Genomic DNA, 18024 nt, shown 5'->3' with positions numbered 1-18024 from the left:
CAGTCCGCGAACTGCCGAAGTTCTCAAACCCGAGAATTTCTGCTGAGTTGACAAACTACTTGCGTGAGCCAAGTCCGCGAACCCAGTCCGCGAACCGGCGAAGTTCTCAAACCCGAGAATTTCTGCTGGAGTTTGTAAACTCTATCCGGTGTCTTAAGTCCGCGAATCTAGTGTGCGAACTTGAGATGGTTATACATCTAAAGATGATTTTCGAACTTAATCTTAAAAGACTAAGGAATACTTTTGCAAACCGTGGCTATAAAAGTTCATGAACCGATTCATGTGGATCGAATCATCTTTGTTTCAATTGTGTCTTGTGTAGTTACATAAAATCTCATAGCAATTGAACAACTCTGTAACTAGTTCATTTGAGTCACTTGAACTAGTTATGGTGAGGAAGAACATGGTTGGTATGAAATGCTCAAATGGCTCCTTTTGGTTGATAATTGTTGAACCAACAATGTACACGTTTGGGTGCGGTTAACAAACCTAGAGGCGTGCATTTCATTTGTGTATAACAAGCTATGTTTTCGATCTAACGGTTGAGAAATATTATCTTGGATCTAAAACAGGTTTTCATCTAACGGTGAATATTGATTGCTTTGTACCTAAGTCAAAACCCTGATTTGAGATACTATATAAGGGGACATCTGGCAGCTCTGCAAAACTAATCCCCACACGTCCGTATGATACTAGTTTGCTTGCTAGAGTCGATTCTCCTTTAACCTTTGGTTTTCTTCTTCTAAAACCAGGTTAACGACTTAAAGACTTCATTGGGATAGTGAATCCAGACCGATAATACTCTTATCGTAGTTGTGTGATCTGATCTTGTGTCTTCTATCGTACGAGTACAATCATATTCATTGGCTTGAGATCATGAGAGTTCTCCGATAGGCAAGATATAAAAAGTAATCACAAACACCTTCGTCTCATCGTTTGTGATTCCACGACATCTTGTTTCGCTACCATACGATTAAGATTGTTGTGAGGTGATTGATTAATCTAGGCTGTTCGTCGGGAATATAAGACCGGATTATCAATTGGTTCTTGTTCACCTTGATTATTATCAAAAAACGGAACAAACTCTTTTAGGGTTTATCTGTGGGAGACAGATTCATCCTTTGATAGACTTGTCTGTGTGAGACATATTTGTTTATTGTTAAAGCCTGCGATTTTGGGTCGTAACAACTCTTAGTTGTGGGTGAGATCAGCTAAGGGAATCAAGTGCGCAATATCCTGCTGGGATCAGAGGCGTAGGGGTATAACTGTACCTTGGATCAGTGGGATACGTATTGGGGTTCAACTATAGTCCAGTTCGAAGTTAGCTTGTAGAAGGCTAGTGTCTGTAGCGGCTTAATACAGTGTGTATTCAATCTGGACTAGGTCCCGGGGTTTTTATGCATTTGCGGTTTCCTCGTTAACAAAATTCTGGTATCTGTGTTATTTATATTTCCGCATTATATTTGTTATATAATTGAAATAATAAAGGTTGTGTGTTGGTGATCATCAATTGGAAATCTGACCTTTGGTTGTTGATTGATATTGATTGATCCTTGGACATTGGTCTTTGGTACCGTCCAAGTATTCCTTGTGTTTGATTATATACTCGCTGATTTCTATTAGCTTGAGTGAATCAAAACAAGAGAGAGATATTAACTTCTTGAGATACTCTTTATCTAGATTGAGTCTGACTGTCTAGTTGATTCTCTAGTAAGTGTTTCGGAGTTATTCCATACAGATTGCTAAGCGAAATATTGGGTGGTGTTGTTAGACCCCCGCTTTTTCAATTGGTATCAGAGCAAGAAAACACGTTTAAGACCTTACAAGTCTGTGTTTGTAGCAATCTGACTCTATGGATAAGGGTACTATCTCTGATAAACGCGTCACCAGAAATAAAAGTTCTGTCTCATCTAACTCTATAGGAGAAGGTTTATAGTATCCCTAGTATAGATAAACCTTCTATATTGACGAGACATACTAAAGCCATCATATGTTCTTCCGATAACTCTTCAAATGAACGGGAAACGGCTGAAGAGAGTCAATTGATTCTAGACCTTGCTAGAATTCAAGATGATAGATTTAATCGTTTAAAACATCATGTCGATGTCCTACTTGGCGTAATAACATATTGCAAATCTATAGGAAATTCTGATGTTTAGTCTTCGTGTACGTCTCTTGAAGCTATCCTCAGAAAGGATGCCTTGGAAATTGAATATCTCTTGAGTAAGCTCTCTATTCAAGGATGCTCAAGGCAATCTAATGTGCCAAGTACTTCTGACACAAAGGATGCTTCTTGATCATAAGATAAAACAAAAGCCCCTTCGTGTAAAACGAATGTTCCTGAAGCCACAATAAATCAAAGAGGTTGCACATCAAATGGAGGGAAGAAATCTTCTAACGATGGTTTTAAGACTGTACTTCCTAATCATTCTGATGATCAGAAAGTATGTCTTGTCTGTGTGACAAAGAGTTCTGTTAAACGAAAGAGAACCTCGAAGTTGAAGAAAAATTCCTTGGTTCAACTTCAACACACCTTAGATTTAATTCTTAAAGGTGTAACTAACATTCGTATGACTAAACCAATTGGTTTTCGTACCCTTCCTGTGTATGCTACCAGGAATGTCAGTTCAATGAGTTCCTCGAACACTCAGGTCCAAAACAGACAACTGTATAAACATTGTCTAAAGGAAGATCGTAAGATGGTCTCTGTAAATAACGCTGCCCCTGGAAGTTCTGATGAAAGAAGAAAAATTGATGAACTGAGAAATAATCTGAAGAAGATAATCGAAGAGCATGAAGGATTCGTCAAGAGGTTGTCTTCCTCCTCAAACCTAAATTCTTCTGGTAAGAACTCAAACTATGTCTTGTATTTTGATGACAGTGAGTTTTATGATAACTTCTCACTTAACAAGAGATCATTTTCTAGACTTAGGAGGAAAAATAAACTCGACGATAAACACAGATCTCTTGATGAGCATGTTGCTCATAATTGTGCTAATTAATCACAAGGTTTAAAGAGCTTACTCATAAAAATCCTTTGAGTAAAATGTGTTAATAATTAGGTATACTTTGGTTGATAGGTCTGTTAAGTGGAGCTATTTTCTTATCGTCCATAGCTAGACGTTTGCAGACCTATTCTAATTAAAGTATTGGTTTTGTTCTAGTTTATCAATTTTCGTTGTTAGGAAATTTGTTTTTATCCTAATCCTTGATACAGCTACTCGTCTTGAGTTTTTCGAGTTTTTATCTCAGTTGTAGCAAACGTTTTCCTTGTGGGCCTTATTTTTCTGGGTATTGTTACACTCGTACGGGTACCTATGTTCTGTAAAGAGTTAACTGCTTAAACCCTAAATTCCCTTTCTCAAGAAACCTTTAAGTAATCATCTTCTGGAGTGAAAAAAATCACGTACGCTCACTCTAGGTAGGTTTATGAGTTGTCAAGAATGTCTTCTTCTTCATCTTGCTATGGTGGTTTTGCAAGAGGATTCCTTGAAAAAGGTGTCGTTGTTGAGTCCAAGAAGAAAAGACCACTGGTAGATGAAGATCATCCTAATGCTTCATGTTATTTTGCCTATGTTCACGAGGATGCTGAAAAGGATGATATGGTTTCTGCTGAAGTTGTTCACGACTTTCTTAAGTACTTTGGGGAAGCAAAACAAGAGCTCATTGTGACTCTGAAAAATCTTGATGCATTGAAAACTGAGTTGGAAAAGGTTACAGCTGACCTTGATCTCATAAAGTCTCACATCAATGATCTTCGCAAAGAGAATCACCTATCTGAAGTCACAATGACTGCTGGTGATCACAAGCTCAAAGACCTCTTAAATCGTAAGGATCTGAATCGTCCACTTGACTTGTTCATGTTTGGAATAACACTGGAGTCTGTTTCTCTTTAGCTTGTTTTACTTTGTTGCCTAGTATGTCTTCTTTTTGGTTTAGTTGGAAGAATAACTAGTTCCTTGAATAGCGATGATTGTGACTACACATAGCTATTATTTTCATCTTCTTATTTTTAGGTTTTTGGTTTAAATCCTAAAACTATTTGGAGGATGATGTTTTGTAGTATTTAATCTTTATGGTTTGTTATATTTCAATTTGTTATTGGATATTGGTGTTTACGTCCGTGAACTATGTTGTCCCATATTTTATCAAAAGTAAAGTCGCTCATGATCGATATTCGTTTATTGGTTTAAGAATGAACGGACTTTTGACATATACAAAAGTTAAGCCTATATTGTCAATCTTTGACGGAAGATAGGTTAAAATCTTTTGTGTGCAAGGATGATGCCTATTATTGTTATGCATATAATGATTTAAGATATAATGAATCCTTGTGTGTTATCCACGGTATTGATCTTCATTGATCCAATCTGTTTGTATTACCGTGAAGGCTCCATTGTGTGTCTTATGTTGAGCACGATATAACTTAGTCGATTATTTTGATTGGATTTGTTGGTTGTTCCGTAAGACGCTATATGTTGAGCATTTTGGAACTAAATTAATCATCTTGTTTGGTTATTTAGTTTGTACTCCATAAGTTTCTTCTTGTGTCGAGTACATGAATGGTTAAGCTAATCATTTTCTATGATGAACTTAGTCGGGGTTCCGTAAGTTTACTTATGTTGAGCCCAAATAATTAAATTGATCACTTTTGTGTTTAATTTGATTACGTATTCCGATTAAATTAGTCATGGGTTTACTTGTGTCTAGTTTGATTGAGATTTTTGGATATAAAAATCATTCTCATGGTTTTGGTGTCCAATTAAATCCTTTGTTTCTTTTTAAATTAAGGTCGCTCTTTGTTGTTCCCTTGGGAATGACATCTATGGGGGAGAGTTCTTTTGAACTTGTGCTTAATGGTCATATCTTGAGGGGTGTGTGGCTGTGGAATTTTAGAGGGGTTATCTTGTATCTTTAAACTCCTTGATGAATGTTGTTAGCTTCGGCTATGTGATTGCATCTAAATAAGTTGATGTGTGTTCTTTCTTTTGGTCATGAAATGTCTCTTATGAAAATTTCATTATGATCTCGTTCTTTTAGCTTTGCCAATTTTATTGAAAAAAAAGGGGAGAAATAATGTAGTTCACACTACAAATACATATGGTTTTCGGATCATTGTGTAAGGGGGAGTGGTTTCCATAATCGAGATGGAGTATTGACTAAGGGGGAGTGAAACATATCACCATAATATTATTGTTGAAGTTGTGATACAATTGGAATTTGACACTGTGTAGTAATACTATGACACTGTATAACAATGATCGAGGACTATGTTTTCTCATTGTTATAGCTACGGATCTTCAACAACGGTGATGCTAAACTTACAACCTTTGGGATCATTAGAGTACTTGGAAGTGAGGAAGATTTCGAGTAATGTTGAAGATTAGACTGATGGAATAGGAGCCACTAAAGTTTTATCTATTATATTCCATATGTATTGATAGTTTTGTCACTAAAATTGACAAAGGGGGAGATTGTTAGAGTGCTGGTCGGTCAACCTAGCATTTGTTGCTATCTCAAGCATGTTTGTCAATGTTAGTGATCAAAATTATAAGTCTTGATTTCTAGTCTCTATAGCTAAGTCTCGGACTAGGATAGTAAGTGTGGTTGAGCTCAAGGACTTCATGGCGATTCATCATACAAGTAGAAGATCTACTCAAGGAACCGGTGGAACTTCTCGACAAAAAGGTATGTGAAGACTTGAACTTATCTATCACTCAAACGTCTATCTATTCTATCTCCTACTCTTTGAGACAAAAGTCGTATGCTATATATATAGACTAGATCATACACATTTGGTATTTCGATCCGAGTATACCTTGCCTATCTATATCTCGAAATATGAGTTGGTAAGCTTTTCGCTTCGACCAAGTTTATCTTCATCTAGTGACGAAAGTCCTGAAAAATTTCAATCACTTTGAAAATTGCTCTGACGAAAAATGGTCTGTGAATAACGACTGTATAACGTCCTTTGAGAATGTTTCAATGATTGGAATGAGAGTTTAGATTACATAACCATGGATTCCATAAACCGAAGTTTTCAAACTTTGTTGATCAAGAGAACCGGGAGGATGGCATGTTGCCAAGTCCGTGAACTGCCGAAGTTCTCAAACCCGAGAATTTCTGCTGAGTTGACAACCTACTTGTGTGAGCCAAGTCCGCGAACCCAGTCCGCGAACCGGCGAAGTTCTCAAACCCGAGAATTTCTGTTGGATTTTGTAAACTCTATCCGGTGTCTTATGTCCGCGAACCTAGTGTGCGAACTTGAGATGGTTATATATCTAAAGATGATTTCTGAACTTAATCTTAAAAGATTAAGGAATGCTTTTGCAAACCGTGGCTATAAAAGTTCATGAACCGATTCATGTGGACCGAATCATCTTTGTTTACATTGTGCCTTGTGTAGTTACATAAGATCTCATAGGAATTGAACAACTCTCTCACTAGTTCATTTGAGTCACTTGAACTAGTTATGGTGAGGAAGAACATGGTTGGTATGAAATGCTCAAATGGCTAACCTTTTGGTTGATCATTGTTGAAGCAACAATGTACATGTTTGGGTGCGGTGAACAAACCTAGAGGCGTGCATTTCATTTGTGTATGACAAGCTAAGTTTTCGATCTAACGGTTGAAAAATATTAGCTTGGATCTAAATCAGGTTTTCATCTAACGGTGAATATTGATTGCTTTGTACCTAAGGCAAAACCCTGATTTGAGAGACTATATAAGGGGACATCTAGCAACTCTGCAAAACTAATCCCCACACGTCCATGTGATACTAGTTTGCTTTCTAGAGTCGATTCTCCTTTAACCTTTGGTTGTTTTCTTCTAAAACCAGGTTAACGACTTAAAGACTTCATTGGGATTGTGAAGCCAGACCGATAATACTTTTATCGTAGTTGTGTGATCTGATCTTGCATCTTCTATCGTACGATTACAATCATATTGATTGACTTGAGATCGTGAGAGTTCTCCGATAGGCAAGATATAAAAAATAATCACAAACACCTTTGTCTCATCGTTTGTGATTCCACAACATCTTGTTTCGCTACCATACGATTAAGATTGTTGTGAGGTGATTGATTAATCTAGTCTGTTCTTCAGGAATATAAGACCGGATTATCAATTGGTTCTTGTTCACCTTGATTATTATCAAAATACAGAACAAACTCTTTTAGGGTTTATTTGTGGGAGACAGATTTATCCTTTGATAGACTTGTCTGTGTGAGACAGATTTTTTTATTGTTAAAGCCTGCGATTTTGGGTCGTAGAAACTCTTAGTTGTGGTTGAGATCAGCTAAGGGAATCAAGTGCGCAGTATCCTGCTGGGATCAGAGGTGTAGGGATGCAACTGTACCTTGGATCAGTCTGAGACTGATTGGGGTTCAACTATAGTCTAGTCTGAAGTTAGCTTGTAGTAGGCTAGTGTCTGTAGCGGCTTAATACAGTGTATATTTAATCTGGACTAGGTCCCGGGGTTTTTCTGCATTTGTGGTTTCCTCGTTAACAAAATTCTGGTGTCTGTGTTATTTCTATTTCCGCATTATATTTGTTATATAATTGAAATAATACAGGTTGTGTTGGTGATCATCAATTGGAAATCTGACCTTTGGTTGTTGATTGATATTGATTGATCCTTGGACATTGGTTTTTGGTACCGTCCAAGTATTCCTTGTGTTTGATTATATATTCACTGATTTGTATTAGCTTGAGTGAATCAAAACAAGAGAGAGATATTAACTCCTTGAGATACTTTTTATCTAGATTGAGTATGACTGTCTAGTTGATTCTCTAGTAAGTGTTTTGGAGTTAGTCCATACAGATTGCTAAGCGAAATATTGGGTGGTGTTGTTAGACCCCTGCTTTTTCACCTATCTTTACTTTAGGGAGAGCCCAACCACTCCTCATTGAATGCAGATATTACAAGGTTCTGCATAATTTCTATACTTCCTGTAGTGTGTTAGATCACAAAGATTTTAATTGTCCAACTTGGAAATCTAAACAGAAGCTAATAGAAATCTAAACAGAAGCTAATACAAGAAACAACTTCACCTAGCTCGAAATATGTCCGCCCAGATGTTTCAAGGCTCATGATGCCAAAACAATCAGATGATCATCATTCTGCATCTACTACCAACATATATAGTGGTAACTAAATCACACCATCATGTTTCCAAGCGAAGTAGTGCCTGGAACTCAAATTGGTACTATATTTCCTCATGTCAATTCCAAAGGAAAAGCTAACGAGTTATCCCAAAGCACTGATATTATTGTTCAAAAAGGATTAGCAAATAATTTCTAGATGGGTCCCTTTGTTTATCGATCAACTGCTTTAACGATCTTCGAGGTTGGGATGATTAAGCAAAGCTCAACTCAATTGAATAATGGTATATCGTTTATTTTCAAGAAAGTTACTACTCAGAATGTTACAGTCGAAGCATCTAATGCTAATCCCGAGTCATCAAATCGGGGTCTCATTCGAACCACCAACTCTTCTAGAAAATTTAAAATTGTTGATGTTCCGACAAACGAACATACTATTAACATAGACGAAGTTATCTCCTCATCTGCGGAACATGATGCTCTATCAAATCCTAAAAGTAAGATCAATCCTAGAGCGGATTTAAGAAAACGTACTAGGGCCATCAATTCTACTCTAGATAGAATTTTGGTCATCCCAAGTCAAACTGATATCTCTGAACCAGATTACTCAAAACTTTGTCCCCCTATCACCAAATTGGGAGATCTCCCTGCTATCATTCTATCCAAATGTCAATACCCATTCCTTGGTTGATCCTTATGGTAGTTATATTGTACCTGCTGATGATACCCCAAGCAATTATGGTCTCCGTAATAATTTTCCTCATGCGACTGCTACTCCGAGTTTCAGTTCCCCCCAAGATGCTTCTCAAATTGGTGGTTCTAGTGATTCTTAACTTGGTGGTGGTTCTGCCTCTACCACTCAGGAAAATTCAATACCTCCCCCACCCTTTAAATGACCCTATGAATGCGGCTATTCCTGTTGATTAATTCCATGTCAATAATGTTAATATGATTTTCTGGAATATTAGAGGATTGGGGAAAGAGACTGCTAATAAGGAACTCGGTTTGTTATGTAGAAACATTAACCATGATATCATGTTTTTGCCGGAGACTAAAATGAATAAAGACTTGGGTGCTAGAAGACTTAAAAATATAGGTTTCCCCTGCACTTTTAATGTCCCAAGTATTGGAAGATGTGGTGGTCTAGTCCTAGCCTGGAAAAAGGAGATTCATCTCAACATTTTATCCTCAAGCTTGAGGGGCATCTATGTCATATCTACTGACATTATTCATTCCAAACTTTGTCATATAAATTTTATATATGTTAAACCTAACAGTAGTCTACGGATAAGAATGGCAGTCTGGAAGTGGATGACTCTGATTTTAGGTACCCCAAACTCTTCCAGATGAACCTGTCTTTTTTATAGGAGACTTTAATGCTCTTTTAGGTACTAAGGATAAGAATGGTGGCGTGGAGGTGGATAACTCTGATTTTTTTTTCTGTGTTTACTTGCATTATCCTAGTTTTTCTGGTCCTAGATTCACTTGGTCTAATATGCAACAAGGTCCTGGCCCCATTCTTGAAAGATTGGATAGATGTCTTATTAATCAAACTGTTGAGGTTCTATTTCCTAAACCGTGTGTCAATAATCTTCCTAGGGACTCTTCTGATCACTGTCTTATGCATATAGGTTTTCAATTTTGAAGACATTTGTATGCCTAGATATTTTGATTTTATGGCTACGTGGATTGAAGATCATACTTTTAGAGATATTATTTCTAACTCTTGGTCTGTTAATGTTGTGAGCTTCCCCTGCTTGTAAACTCAAAGCCAAACTTCTGAGTAATAAGAAAGGCCTTAGATACTGAAATAAATCATATTTTGGTAATATTCAAACCAATATATACCACAAGGGGGGAATTAGTTGAAGACCAAACCTCTAATCCAACTGATTCTAGCTCCATTGCCAGACTGAGAGCTATATTGGAATACCTTCTACAATCTAGAAGAACTTTATTGGAAGGAAAAATATAGAGAGGTCTTTCTTATGGAAGGTGATAGAAATTTTCCTTATTTCCATAGAGTTACTCACTTTAGAAGGAAAATAAATGCCATAATCTGGATAAAGAATTCCTGAGGTACTATTCTAACTGATAGAAACAGTATCGGAACCTATTTTATAAATTACTTCAAAAATCTTTACTCCTCCCACCCCAACAATTCCAGGATGAAATCCTTCAAGATCTCCCTGTGAAATTTACAGTTGCTGATAACTCTCTCCTGAATTCTCCTCTCTCTCCGGAGGAGATTAAGAATGTTGTGTTTCAAATGGGGGGAAAAAGGCTCACGGGCCTGATGTGTTCACTGGTCTGTTTTACCAGAAACATTGGGATATTGTTGGAGAGGCTGTCATTGATATGACGAAGACTTGTTTTAGAACTGGGCATATAAACAAAGATTTCAACCATACTAATATTGCTCTCATTCCAAAAGTTACTCTTGCTCTCATCCCAAATGAATTTGTAACTTTATCTATAAAATTCTCTCCAAAACTCTAGCTAATAGATTTAAACCTTTTATGAAATATTATCTCCCAAAGTCAAAGTGTCTTTGTTCCTAAGAGGAGTATATCCGATAATATTCTTCTAGAAAATGAGGCTATATTTGTTGTTAACCACAATGAAAGAACTGAAGGCAATGCTGCCATTAGACTTGATACGCCAACGCTTATGATAAACTGGAATGGTCCTTTCTTGAGAATGTTTTGACTAGAATGGGGCTTTCTGACCACATAATTAAGTTAATAAATTAGTGTATCTCTTATGTGTCTTACTCTATCCTCCTCAATGGTAGTACTCCTACTGGCCTTTTCAAACCTGAGAGAGGATCGACACATGGAGATCCTCTATCTCCTTACCTTTATATCATTTGTTTTGAGGCTATATCTTCCTATATAGATGCTATTTCTAAGAAAGGTTTGGTTAAAGCATAAAAGTGTGTAAGGATGCTCCTACTATGACACACCTTTTGTTTGCTGATGATTCCCTTCCTTTCTCTAAAGCTACTGTTAAGGACTTTCAGACTATCAAAAAGTACCTCCAAAAGTACTGCTTGTCCTCTGCCCAAGAAATCAATTTTGATAAGTCTGACATTCCCTTTAGTAGGAAAATTCCTGAGCATAGGAAAAATCAACTTGCTAGCATTCTTGAGATCCAAAACAAAGATTTAGGAGAAAATTATCTTGGCACTCCTACTGTATTTCAAGCCTCTAAAGTTCAAACCCCATATGGGTATTATCCAATCAATTGATGTCAGGATTTCTATCTGACTTCATAATCTCATGTCTCAAGCTGCTAGAACTACTCTAATTAAACATATTGGTCAAGCAATTCCCTTATTCCCAAATATCTTCTCAAAAAATGGATTCACAACTCTACAAGTTTTGGTGGGGGAAGACCCTTGATCCTAAAGATAGGAAGCTCCAACTTCTGGTTGATATATTTTATGTTCTCCTAATAAATCAGAAGATGGTCTGGGTTTTAGGTAAGCTGAGTTAAATAATATGGTTATGCTAGCCAGAAATGTTTGGAGGATTATTGAAAATCCTAACTGCATGCTAGCCAATGTTCTTAAAGCTAAATACTTCCCTAGAACTGATTTCTTAAATGCCAAGTGTTCTAACAAGTGCTCTTTGACTTGGAAGTGTCTACATGCTATAAAAGAATTAATTAAGCATTTTATTTCCTGGATTGTGGGGATGGTCAATTTATTGATCCTTGGTGTGATAAATGAATTCCTTCTTTAAGTCTTCCACACGTAACCCTCTTGTTCCTCCTGATCCTAATATTAAAGTTTCTTATTTTATCAATGCTACTACTAGATCTTGGGACGTTACTAGATTAAACACATGTTTTGATGATGCTTTTGTTAAGAAGATTGTCACAATTCCCTTAAGCCAGTTATGCACCCCTGATAGGAGGCCTTGGGAACTTTCAAACAATGGTAGATTGACCTATAAATCTGCCTACATGGGATCAGGAGACTTAGGCCCTCCGTTTGTATCAATCTTTGGAAGCGCATTTGGAAAAATAGTGTTCCTTATAGAATCCAAGTTTTTACCTGGAAAACTGCCAGAAATGCTATGCTTGCTATAACTGTTGATTTCGATAAGATTCGACGTAGTTGTTGTTGTCGTAGGTGAAGAAGAAGACTGGGGAGGAAGAAGAAGAACTGAGGAGGCCGAACAAAGAGGAAGAGACTAGAGAGTGGAGAGAAAGAGGGTTATCTTATCTGCTAGTACCACTAGAGTTTCAATAATGGACGATTAAGATTAGTTTTATCAATGGTGTATATTTAGCGGGTTTTTCGGACGGGTTCTAGCTAATACCAACTATCAACCCGAACATAGTGGGGTTTTATTTTCACAACCAATCCCGCATCCACAACGGGCGGGTTCGAATTAAAAACCCACGAATTTAACAGGTACGTGCGGGTTCGAGTAAGTTGTACGGATTTTGTGCATCTCTAATCAGAATATGAAAACATTTAGAAAAGACTTTGTGCCCAAACCTGAATATGATAAGAGAAAAAAATATTTAAGAGAAAAAGACAAGTTCTATTTCTTTAGCTGCCTGCTGAAACAGATGACAAGGAAACCACATAATAGAGAGTAGAGTCATAAACGCACTTTCTCACACCTACAATTATTACCGGCCCGAGTCACCAGATAAAGGCACTAATAGGTCTGCCTCTGCCCGAAAGATGACCACAATATCTCAGTTCAGCTGCCTCTTATCACTTGTCACAAAAATTTCATCTCGGCTCAGGTACCCCTTATCACAACAGGTGGGATCTCTTTATTTTACTTCTTGTTGGTTTAAACGGCCAAAACAACCCTAGCATAAAAATTCATCTACTTGATCTTATCTGAGCAGTAAAAGAAGCCGCCGCTGCTAATTTCTCAATTGGCAGTCCAACTAAGGCGTTGCCCACCTTCGCCGGTGTTCTGGTAGCGGTTCTCTACTGGATTGCCTTGAGAAGTGCGGTGTTTCTTCACTGCAATGAAGACTGCCTGCCTGCCTCCTGAGTCCATCACACATTCTTCTGACATTGTTAGAAGGGACTATGATGGAAGAGCGGGCTCGCCCCACCCACCAGTCCATTGTTTCTTTTCTTATATGCTGTTGAACTGTTTGATGATTTGCTTCAATGGAATTTTTTTTCTTCTTAGTTCTGTATAGCTAATTAGGAATTTGGGTATTCATTTTTCTCTCTTGAATTTTGTTGCTTGCAGTAGATAACGGTGGGAACTTGAAGAAATCTATATCTGTTCTCATTGAAAAGGTAAAATGATTCTAACCCTTTTTTTTTTTTTTTTTTTTTTTTTTTTTTTGAGTTTTAGTAGGATTTGCTCAAACATTCAATTCTTCTTTGAAAACATTGATTGTTGCGAATTACAGCATCAACTTGGAGTTTGTATGAATGATTTGTTAGTTCTTTGAATCGATAGTTGTAGGCTCGTCATGGTTGTGCAGAGTTAACACTTCAAAGTTTGGAATTCTCCAGTTTGTTGTTGGCTCTAAAATTAGAATGGGTACAAACTTTGCTTCAGTCGTAAAACTATATTGCATTTTGGGTCACATTGAGATGACCCTAGAATCTCTCACAATCATACGGAGAGTTTAAAGTTCTTTCCTCTGAGGTCTAAACTTTATTCGGCTTCAACTTTCCAAAGCGCAAGCAGTACATATTGGTCCCATGCTGCAGGAAAAAGTGTGATCTGTGGAGTAGTGGAAATCACAACCTGGGCCATTAGACAACCAAAAGAAAGCCCTAAAGTGATACTCCTAGTTGTTAGGATGGAACGAGGATTCTAGCTGCAGTTGTATAGGAGTTCTAGTTACCAGTATACAATTAAGTAAACTGACTTTTGCTCTGGATTGTTTCTTGAGCATGTAGATAATCTTCTATTTGCTTTGGCAGTGATTAAAAAAGTTGAGTTTGTTGAATGATAAGTTAGTTTGTTTGTGGTGCCATAACTACAAGAGACAATCACCTGTACATCATGTCCACTTTGAACTTCTTCCGTTCCAAAAATAGCTTTGAACTACATCACTCAATCTGGATGGTTTTACTTATACATGTTATCTGCATGAAATAGAAACTGTGAGTGACCAGCTGTTGATCCAATTAGGCTTCTCTCATTGTTGTTTGAATTTCTTGCGACCATATTTCAGAGATATGCTTTTGGGGAACTAATTGCTTCTCCATTCTTATTGATTAAACTATTGTCATTAGCTTATTATTAGTAAACAAACATCATGTTTAGGGGGGTTAGAATCATTTGTTGCGAAATACAACAGCAACTTGGAGTTTATATGAATAATTTGTTGGTTCTTTGAATCGATAGTTGTAGGTTCTTAATGGTTGTGCAGAGTTGACATTTCTAAGTTTGGAATTCCCTGTTTGTTGGCTGTGAAACTCGAATCGGGTACAGAGTTTAATTTGACAATCACCATGTGTTTGTTCATAAAACTTGTTAGTTGTTACTATTGATTTTGCATCTGCTATGCAGCTTGTAACTTTTAAGCCTGAAAAATCTATCTCACAATTGATAAGGAACTCTGTACTATTAATTCTACAAGAGTTGAGGATATTTTGTGTTTTAGAGCAAGCACTGTGGTAGTGATTGCTACCCCACATCCAGGCATTGTAGGGAAATGTCATCCACTATGGTGTAGGAACCCATCTCTATGATTTTAACAGCATAGTGGTTGCCCACACCCTACATCGTGGGAATGTGGGGTAGGAACCACTACCATATGGCTTGCTTAGAACATAGGTTTATGGGTGATGCTAGTTGTACTGCCTACAACCTGAAGTTCTACACGTGTGTATTTGAGGCCCTTGTGTCCTACGTGCTTAAAATTAGGTACACTTGAAGTGTTTCTCGTTTAAAATTATTGTTAGCTGGACAATTAGCGTAGTAGGTATTTTCTTCCATGATGATATATACACAACCCGTCATAATCCGACTTGACTTTTCATGTAGCTTTGTATTACTAATTTAATATTGTTTATTCACTTCGACTCCCTTTCCTCCATTAATCTCTGTTACAGCACATGTACACGGCTCTGTATGTTTTGGTTGCATGTTTCCATACTTTAATCGTGCAAATAGTAATGTGGGGATCCGCTTGCAGCTTAAGAAAAACGAGTTTTGCTGCCTGTAATGCCTCCACAGCTTTCCAACGAACGGGTTTTTTTCTTATGTTTAGCCTCATTCGTACATTCAAGGTTTATCTGAACAGTATTAGTCTAGACGTGTTTCAGTCATCTCGCACAGTTGAATCTGATGTGCATGGTTTCTGTGAACCCCACTGCTGAAATATCGTCCGGGAAGAACTTTGCCCAAAGTCCAAATTGTTGTGGCTGGCATCACAAGGAATGAGAATTGGACCCAAAGCTATAAATGTAATGCCCAGTTCTTGAAGGTCTTGAAAAATAACCGTACCGTCGTGATTTTTCTTTAGTAGTGGTATCTATTCAGTACACAGCGCACCATTTAGGACTGAAACCCTGTGTAACTTTTGTTGCCCACCTTCACCGGTGCTCTGGCAGCTCTATTTATGTTGCCTTGAGAAGTGCGGTGTTGCTTCACTGCAATGGAGACTGCCTGCTTCCTGATTCCGCACACATTTTTCTACATTGTTAGAAGGGAGCATGGTTTTGATACCCTAATTTTTCCTTGTCACATTCTTCTACAAAGGGACTATGATCGACTCGTAGACTCATCCCACACACCATCATTCTTATAACTTGTTTTCCCTTATGTGCTTTTCAAGTGGTTTATGATTTGTTTCAGTGAATTTTCTTTCTTCTAGAGAATGGGTGTTCATTTTCCTTACTTGAGTTTTTGGTTTTATCAGGTGTTGGCACTGTAAGAAGCTTACACTGGAGAAATGGGTTGGAACTTTAAGGAGGCCAAAATGTTCTTATTGGAAAGGTTAGATGATTCTAACTTTTCTTTTTGCTGATCTATGTTGAGTTTCAGTGGGAATTGCTTGAACATTCGATTCTACTTTTAAATACCCAAAAATTAAAAAAAAAAGGCTTGTTTGATCTTAAAACCCAAAGTAATGAAGATATCTGAAGTAGCTTCGTGTGTTGCAAAATGCAACACTAAAAATAACAGCAACTTGGTGTTTATATGAGTAAGTTGTTAGTGCTTTGAATAAATAGTCGTAGGTTCTTCATGTTTGTGCAGAGTTGACACTTCAAAGTTTGGATTTCCCAGTTTGTTGGCTTCAAAATTCCTACAGGTACAGGGTACAAACTTATGATTTGATAATCACCATGTTAGTTGTTACTATCGTTTTTGCCTCTGAAATGCAGCTAGTAAGCATGAAAACGTTTTTTAATGATTCACAAAAGAACTCTGAAGTGTTGTTTCCAAGGGAGTTGAGAATATTCTGTGTTACAGAGCAACTTAAAAAACCTAAAAAGAATCTGACTTGGCTGTTGTGTGGCAGTGCGTAGTTGATTTAATATTGTTCATTCATTTCAACCAGCCCTCTATTGGTCTCTGCACAGTACATGGTTCTGTATGTTTGTTTGGACAGTGGTACATATCCATATCCCCCACTCTTGCCCCCGATACGTGGCACACATCTTAACCCCAGGTCTGGAAAATAGTGAACCCACATTGGGGGATAGCAGTGGGGGACAAGAAGCAGTTTTGGTTTTAATTGTGCCAAAAGTAATGTGGGGACCCACTTTGCAGCTTAAGCAGAATCTGTTTTTGCTGCCTGTAATGCCCCCCACAGGTTTCCACTAACTCCGCAATTCGCTATTTTAGTATTTTATTATTTTCTTATGTGTAGCCTCCAATGTCATAATGTTGTATGTAGGCACTATAAACCTTTAGATATCCATTCAGTACTCAGGGTAAGGGTAATGTTTTGAACTGAATCCATGTCTAACTTTTAGATAAGTATTTGCATAATATGATAATATCATGCTAGTTGTAGGAATTGAGTAAACATTCACTTCTGCTTATAAATCCTAAAAATGACTTGCCCGTTCCTTAAAACCAATGTTATAAAGTAGTTCATCTGTTGCAAAATACAACATTGAAAACAACAGCAACTTGGAGTTTATATGAACAATTTTGTTAGTTCTTTGAATGTAGTTTCTTCATGGTTTTGCAGAGTTGACACCAGCAACTTTGGGGAGTTTATGCGAAATTCACTCTTTGTTTTTTGAAGCTGATTGGCTAACTTTGGCCAATAAACTTTGGAAAACAACGGGAGTAAATGTCTTTTGTTAAGAAACATGTTTCTGACATCAACGACAATGTCAATGCAAGGATCCAGGATAAGGAGGTGTCCCACCAGACCAGCAGAGGTTGATATTTTAGTACCCTTGAATCTTTGATGCCTACAGAAGTCTACGTTGCACTAGGTGTCGTGTCTACATGGTAGTATGCAGATTTTTGTGAGGACCTCGGCTGGGAACCATCCTTCAGAGCTTGGAGCCAAAATGCCAGCTTGCTTTTAGGTGGCAATTGGGGTTTTTAGCTGCAGTTGTGCAGGAGTTACAGTTACCACTTATCTATTAGTTTTGAAATGGCTTCATGTAGGAATTAGGATAGGAACAGGCAAACTTCTGTCTCCTCTGTCGATGATTAAATGATTTTGTATGCATCATAGATTATACCATATGAACTGCTTTGAGGGTCAAGTTTTACACCGCGGATGAGAGTTGAAACAAGATCGTGTTAATTGTGTTTTCAACAATGTGGTCTTGTATTTGATCAGAGTGCCCCTATCTTTCTCTCATGCATAATTGTGTTTGATTCCTTGTATTAGCATTGGCAACATTAGGGACATGGTCAGCATGGCAGCAGCATTGTGTAGCCCAAAGTTTTAATGATTTTGTTCGTATAACAAACTAAGCCCATCATATTTAGCATGGTTTTG

General features: G+C 37.5%; 1 long non-coding RNA gene across 1 annotated transcript; it reads left to right on the top strand.

Annotated features, from left to right (window-relative positions):
• The first annotated feature begins 12941 nt into the window (after positions 1-12941).
• LOC113293747 lies at positions 12942-17791 on the top strand. Its single transcript, XR_003332527.1, has 4 exons — positions 12942-13387; positions 15973-16049; positions 16311-16365; positions 17254-17791. It is a non-coding gene; the product is annotated as an uncharacterized LOC113293747 (long non-coding RNA).
• Positions 17792-18024: the final 233 nt, after the last annotated feature.

The sequence above is a fragment of the Papaver somniferum genome, chromosome 7 (assembly GCF_003573695.1).
Source record: "Papaver somniferum cultivar HN1 chromosome 7, ASM357369v1, whole genome shotgun sequence".
NCBI classification, from domain to species: Eukaryota; Viridiplantae; Streptophyta; class Magnoliopsida; order Ranunculales; family Papaveraceae; genus Papaver; species Papaver somniferum.
The sequence above is the reverse complement of the archived record's forward strand: the minus strand, read 5'-3'. Positions and strand labels throughout refer to the sequence as shown.